This window comes from Ochlerotatus camptorhynchus, unplaced genomic scaffold (genome assembly GCF_037179485.1).
Source record: "Ochlerotatus camptorhynchus isolate MF236.1 unplaced genomic scaffold, CSIRO-AGI_Acam_v1.1 ptg000204l, whole genome shotgun sequence".
Lineage (NCBI taxonomy): Eukaryota > Metazoa > Arthropoda > Insecta > Diptera > Culicidae > Ochlerotatus > Ochlerotatus camptorhynchus.
Genome location: NW_027040694.1, coordinates 2416528 through 2423864, shown reverse-complemented (window position 1 = coordinate 2423864; position 7337 = coordinate 2416528).

The window sequence follows — 7337 nt, the reverse complement described above, 5'->3', positions numbered from 1 at the left end:
ATAAAGTTCTTCACATTTCTCTGAAGTTCTACGAAATTCCTTGAGATGCTATGAACTTCCTTGAACTTTCACTAATCCCTCGGAAGATATGTTTTTCAATCATCAACTTGAATTTCTTTGATGATCTACGAACTTTCCTGAAGTTCTGTGAGCTTCCATTATGTTTTGTAAATTTCTCTGATGATCTATCAACATATCTGGAGTTCTGTGAACCTCTTTGAAATTCTGCAAAGTTTTTGAAGATCTAAGAATTTTTCTAAAGTTCTGCAAACTTATCGAAAGATATACAAACTTTCTTTAAAGTTTTGCAAATTTTTCTGTAGTTATGCGAACTTTCTTGATGTTCTGTCTATGAAATTTCCCGAAGATTTGCAAATTTTTCTGATGATATGCATTTCTGGGGAAGTTAGGTTTTATATTTTTTTTTTCTAAAGATTAACAAAATTTCTTTAAAATTCTATGAACGTCCGTGACTGTAACTAAATGAAGGAAATTGTCAAACTATTTCAACGTATTTTCCTCTGCTTGTAAACAAACTAGTAAAAGCGCATCTTCTTCATCCGACGACGAATCCATTGCTCACGATCGTTGCAAAAAAAACTGCCGCTCCGGGTGGGTACCCACGCGAATTTCGCTACCGCGGTTAACGCGATTTATTCGCTACCGCTGCCTCGGCGTTAAAAACGCGCCAGTTTGGGGGGACCTTTAATTCGCTTCCAAATTTTCCCGCCAACTACACTAAATTGGAAAATAAAGCATGCTATGCCCCACTCGACAGTGACCTGTGTTCAAGCTGATGAAACCGAGCCAAAGTGCGTGAATTGCGGTGGTACTCACCGTGCCAATACTCGGGACTGTCCGAAGCGAACGGAATCATCGCCGAGACGCACTTGAAGTCCGAACCGTCAGACTGGACCGCACCTGCTCCAGGGTGGGGTAGTGGCCATCGCTGCAAGACGGAACATCAGTTGCCGGCTGCTACCAAACTTCCAGCTGAAAACAATTGAATCCATCGGAGTGGAGGTAAGAACATCACTTGGCCCAATCACCATCATCGCGGCTACTGCCCCAAGCAAACCAACATCAGGGATGGGTCGTCAGTGACCCTCCGAAAAGACATCATCAAACTCACCCGGAGGAGCGAGAACTTCATCATCGCTGGCGACCTAAACGCAAAACACCAAACTTGGGACAACGGTTGGAACAATCGAAACGGCATCATCCTGAATGAAGACCTGCAAGAGGGCCACTATACCATCTTGGCCCCGGACACTCCCACCCGGTTGAGTCGGTCTGGGGTTCATGCGAACATCGAGATCTTCGTAAGCAACATGGGACACAACATTTCGCAACCTGTGGCATTCCAGGAGCTGAACTCGGACCACTACCCGGTGGTGGCCGAAGTAGGCTTCTCGGCTAATAGATTCAAGCATCCTGGCGAAACTACCATCGTATTGAATGGAATCGGTTCCTGCACTGTGTCGACAACGCCGTCGACTACGAAGTACAACCGGACGCCCCCGAAGACGTTGACCGATGCCTGCGTTCCTTGGAGGAGGCGATATCCCGAGCAAGGGAATAACACGTGCCAGTATCCAGACAGGTGAGAAATACTCTGAACCTTGATAGTCCCACTAAAAACTTTATCATAATCAGTAACACCATGCGTAGGCAGTACCAACGTACTGGACTGCCTACCTTGAAGACCCATTGCAAGCCAGGATAATGGACCTCAGAAATGAGGACTTTAGTAACAAAATGAGCTCTCTCCCAGATTGTGCTACGCCCTTCTGGAAGCTAAGCAAAATCTCTAAAAATAGACCAAGACCGTATAATAAAGAATAAAAAAAAAACATTCCCCCACTTGTGCCGTTGAATCAACCAAATGATTCAGTTGCTCATCTGATAACCCCTGAAGAGAAGGCTGATGCTATACACACTTAAATTTTTACGCCGAGATTCCAACAGCCGAGCAGTTCTGCAATTTATTTTGATGAGATTCAGTAATACAATTGCCGAGACTCAGCTAACAAATAACATTTTCCTGAGATATCAGCTAACAAACAGATATTTTGTTGAGATATCAGCACAAGTAAATGCCGAGGTAATCGGCTGTTGGAGATTTTACCGAGCAAGATTAAGTGTGTAGGTCAACATTTCGTCAGCTCGCATAATCTTGGACTGAACATGCCTAGTCCATACGATACTGCAGTTGCGGTAAATACAACCAACCTCCATCGAATTCCTTATAACTTTCCTGTGGAATCTGAGATTACGACTGACGAACTGTTGGCCTATACTAAATCATCTAAAAATATGAAGGCCCCAGGTTTCGAGCAAATCCTGAATCTGGACCTCAAACAGCTGAGTTTCTCAAACACCGATATGCCGGCTCTCCCTGAAGGTGGAGCGCTGTCTCTGTTCGCAGATGACACATCCATCATCTTTAAGGGTAGGGTCCTCGGAGCTCTGACCGCCAAACATCAGAGAACCCTAAATGTACTTCAACAGCTGGAAGATCCGTATTAACGTGGCAAAGACCCAGGTCATCATCTTTCCTCATTCCAAATCACCCAGATCTTTCCTCATTCCAAATCCACCCAGGGAACACATTGACAAAACAAAAAAAATGTAACATCCTGATGAGATCCATCCAGTCATCAACAGGCGATCAACTCTGTCCATGTAAACAAGCTTGCTGTCCATAAGCAAATAATCCTTCCTTAAATAGAATACGGGGTGCCAATCTGGGAGAGTAGCGCAAATTCCCATCACCTCAAATTACAAAGGATCCAAAACAAGTTTTTGAGAATAAATCCTCAACAGTCCTCCACGAATGAGGAACTCTGAGGTCCATCGCCTTGCTGGTCTTCAGACGCTGGAGTTTCGGAAAACACTACCATCAAAAGGTTCAGAGATTGCCGTATGCAATCCGATCAGCTGATCATTAGGAATCTGGAACGTTACTCAAGTAACCAACAAGCCCTTTAATTGCCCTTTTTGGTAACCTTATTTTTACCTTATATCGCAAAAAGGGCGATTATCGGGAAGTAAGCGGGCTTGGTGATTACTTGGGTAGGTTAGCTTTAAATTAAGTAGGTAGCTTATACAATTTTTAAATTGAATTAAAACACACCCCCCAATGGATATGCTCTAAACTAGTCGAAAACGCATATATGAAATTAGAACAGCAAATAAAACAAAGATGAGGAGCTAGGGAGGCTAATCAATTAAAATGTTAAATCAATGTACTATCAAAATCAACAGAAATAAACATAATGTTACTACTGCTACTTTTGACCGCACTGCCCTTTGTTGACAATTAACGGAACTAAGTGTATGAGTCATTTCTGATAGATTTCACCATTAAGAAAAGTGGTAACATCTTAAGGAAAAGTAGCGCAGAAGCATGGAAACATGGTTAATTGACTTAGAATGTCCTTAAAAAGAAACAATTTACAGCTCTATGTTTTTTCATCTAAAATTTATCATTTGTCAGTTTTTTTTCCTTGGTTTGTTTTCCGTCGATCTTGTTTTCCAATTTATTGAGTACAAATGTCTTGAGTACCAATGCTACCGACACCATTGATGCAGCTCCTACACCTGGACCCTACATATAGACCGATCAACTGATAGACCGGGAACCAACGGCTTTACTTTCCCGTAAGGCGTGACCAGAGATTTCCTACCTAAGAAAATCTTGATGGTGCCGGCTGGGATTGAACCCAAGTGCTTTGGAGTGAGAGGCAGTCACGCATACCACTACACCACCGGTGCTGATGTTGTTTGTAATGGGCAATCATAGTTTTGCTTAAATTCAACCATTTTGGATAATGTAAAATTTTCGAAATAACTTTTTTGAAATTAACAAAAAAAGGCAGATTGGAAACGACATTTGTGATCTTAATGACGGCTGAAGCAAAATTTTAGAGAAATACATTTTTTCTAAAAAAAAAAATAATAAACATTGCTGATTTTTTTAAGTTAAAAAAAAATCTAAGAAAAATTCAAACTTTTGGAATGCTCAAGCAATTATGCATAGTCTCAAGCAAATCGACGAAGGTTGATTTTGTCCGATTATTCAATTGGCATGGAATTAATATAAAAATAATTAAAATAGTCAATACCGACCAAAACCTCAGGATCTGGCATCGCTGCTCTAGGTTTATGTGTTTGTGCTCGCTCGCCTCTAAGAAAACTCCTGCGAACCTGGAACAAACGAATGGCTGATGGAACCGTCGGTTGGAAGATTTCATTCCAAATTAGCTAGCGACAAATGTAATTCCGGTCGGTAGGTAAAGAGTGCTTTGGAGGATAACGTATGCATGGAACGAAACCATTTGCCGGTAGATAATGGGAAAATAATTACTTGTTGGTGCTTTAAACTGAAATCGTTGATGTTTGGGATAACGGTTAAATGACTTTTTTATTTTTCGTTTGGCAGGGTATTAGATGACATTTATTTGCATTGCTTATTTTCATGTTTAAGGATTTGAATCCATTACTTATGGCAAATTAGGTTTATAATTTAAAATGTTAAACATAAACGAAAAGCAAATGGTGGTAAAATGATTTATTGTTGAATTATCTATTATGTATATTACACGCGTATTACGGATATGGAGGACTGAATTTAACAGTTGATAAACAATTTAACTTTGATGCTTATTTGGAAGATGCTTTGACTTTGACTTTATGTTTTGTATTACTTCTGCGTGGTGTCAACGATTTACATAGTTGAAGATGCTAATTTCAAATAACAGACTAAAGTGGTAGTTTTTATACGATGGATGAGGAGATGAAAGTAAAGAGTTGATAGTTGATAGAGTAAGGCAGTGTGCAAATTGTATAAAGAAAGTAGAAATCAAGCAAGGACAACTTTTTTAGGAAGGTACAAATCGGTTTGATCATCTCTCTTTACAAACTCCCCCGTTGGAGAGGATGATGAGGGGTATTCCTTACTTACTATGCTTACTTCACGGAAGGGTTGTCTACCTCGGGCCACTAGGGTATCCAACAGTCTTGCTCTGGAGGCGTTATTACCCGGACAATACCAAACTGCGTGATCGATGTCATCATAACCGGTTCTGCACCTACATATATTGCTGTCAACGAGGTTTATTCTGTAGAGATGTACATCTAGCGAGTAGTGGTTAGACATAAGTCTTGACATCACGCTAATGAAACCCCGACTTACATCCAGACCTTTGAACCACGTTCTCAAAGAAACATTTGGAGCAATGGAACGTAACCACCACCCAAGAGAACTACTTGTCTAATTATTTTGCCAACTTAAAAGAGAACTCTGACGTACTAATGGGACAAATTCATCATGTGAAATTCTTCTATCATAAATCTCGCCTTGTTGTGCACCCACCTTTGCGTGAGAGTTTGCCTTCTCATTGCCTGGGATTCAGCAATGTGAGGGGACCCATACAAAGGTAATCATATATGATCTTTCGACCAGCAAACCTATCTGCTCCCTTACCTTTGAAAATAAATATGATGAGTGCCTACCTGGTTTCATCGACCGAATAGCCTCAATCGAACTGAGGCTATCCGAGAAGATGAAGTAATGGTCTATGGGCATGTCGGAAACTGCTAGCTCAGAAACATAAACGGAACAAGGTTCCTGAAGTTTCCGAAAGGCGGTTGAGTATTCATTGAAGACGCCAAAGCCAGTGGATCCATCAATGCGTGATCCATCAGTGAAAAATCTTTTATTGCAATTGACTTGCAAAAATACGGGGAATTGAGATAGGTCGAAGTTGATTTGGAACTCTTTGAGTATAAATAATTTTCTGCATTTAATCAAAATTCATAAAGTATATCCAAGTAACATTTTACGTTTTATACAGTACTATAAGGGTACTGTAAAACAACATTTATAAAACCCTGGTAAAGACTAGAATCTGCCTAGTTGGAGAAGGTTTTGAAGGGCATATTTTCGAGGCACTTCAAGATTGATTTGGTGCAAAAAGGTTATACGACGAAAGCACCTTTATGGAGCATTTTGTCATGACATCAATAAAAAATACGATGCAGGTTTATGATTAACTAATTTCAGATTTTATAAAGGTATAGAATGCTACATTAAATCCATTTTTAAAAACAGACCCGTTTTTACTTTATCGTCAGATTTTGAAAGGTTTTCAAAACAGCATATTTCTGAACTGCTAAACAAGAATATGTTGCACTATTGAATGCTGTATTTAAACCAAAAAGATTGCGTTTGCCGTCATAAAACCACAATACATCAGTGTGAAAGCCAAAAGGCTGTTAAATTGTTACTTGGGTAGTTACAATTAAATTCATAAATGTGTTCACCGCCACTCATTAAGAGTTACACTTGACAAACAAAAATCAATGAGTTCCCAATACGTTCAGCCAAATCATTTCATTTGACCCGAATAGGCTATTTGTTCGTTAAAGTCCGGGGTTCAAATCCGAACCGTTCTTTCTTATAAAAGAGTAACCGAAAATAGATTTGAACAAGACAGTGTACTGAAATTGCATGATAAGGAAAGAGATGTAGCATTTAATCGTTTTAGGAGCAAGATAATGAGAATTGTCGTTTAAAAGGCCGTTCAAATTACTTCGGTAATTTGACGTACTTTCGGCCACGATGACCGTTGAAGTCACACCTATCTGAGGGTTTCTGGAACTTCTAATCGTTCACTTTGACTTGAAGTAGTCTAAAAATACTGAATTTAATGTTACATTCATCGTTCCTTTTCGTTAGCCTGTAAAGTTCAAACATTAGGTTAGAAGTTACGTGCGGTCAACTTTTTGTGTGTGCAAAGTGTGTAAGGTGAATAATGTTTTTTGTGTGGACATGTTACTGATATGTGTCAAACAGCCGTTAGACGACTTTTTGTGCAGGATCTTTTTGAACAGGTTGAAGTTTGCAGTGCATCGCTTCTAGCGATAGATGGCATTGCTCGGCACACCGTACCAAAGAAAGTGAATCGCACTCTCTAGACCCCACGCTTCAGCGTCAAGGTTCCCGGTTCGGAGGAGACTCCGGAAGGCAGTTCTCCGACAGAACGTTGGCCAAATCCGCCAACATCCACCACGTGCACCCACGTACATTGCTCATTGACGATCACCCCCTCGTCGACATCTGCGCTACCGGAAATCGGCGCTAATTCAGTTTCGAAGTTTCGATTCGGAATTTCTGCACCACTCCAGTTCGGGGTGCAATACGCAACACCATCACCGTTGAATAGGGTACTACTTTGCTGACCTCCCGCCGAAAAAGGGATGCTACTGTGCCGATACGGTGACAACATTGATGGTGCCGTGAGTAAACAAAACGCATGCGAATCTCCACACAC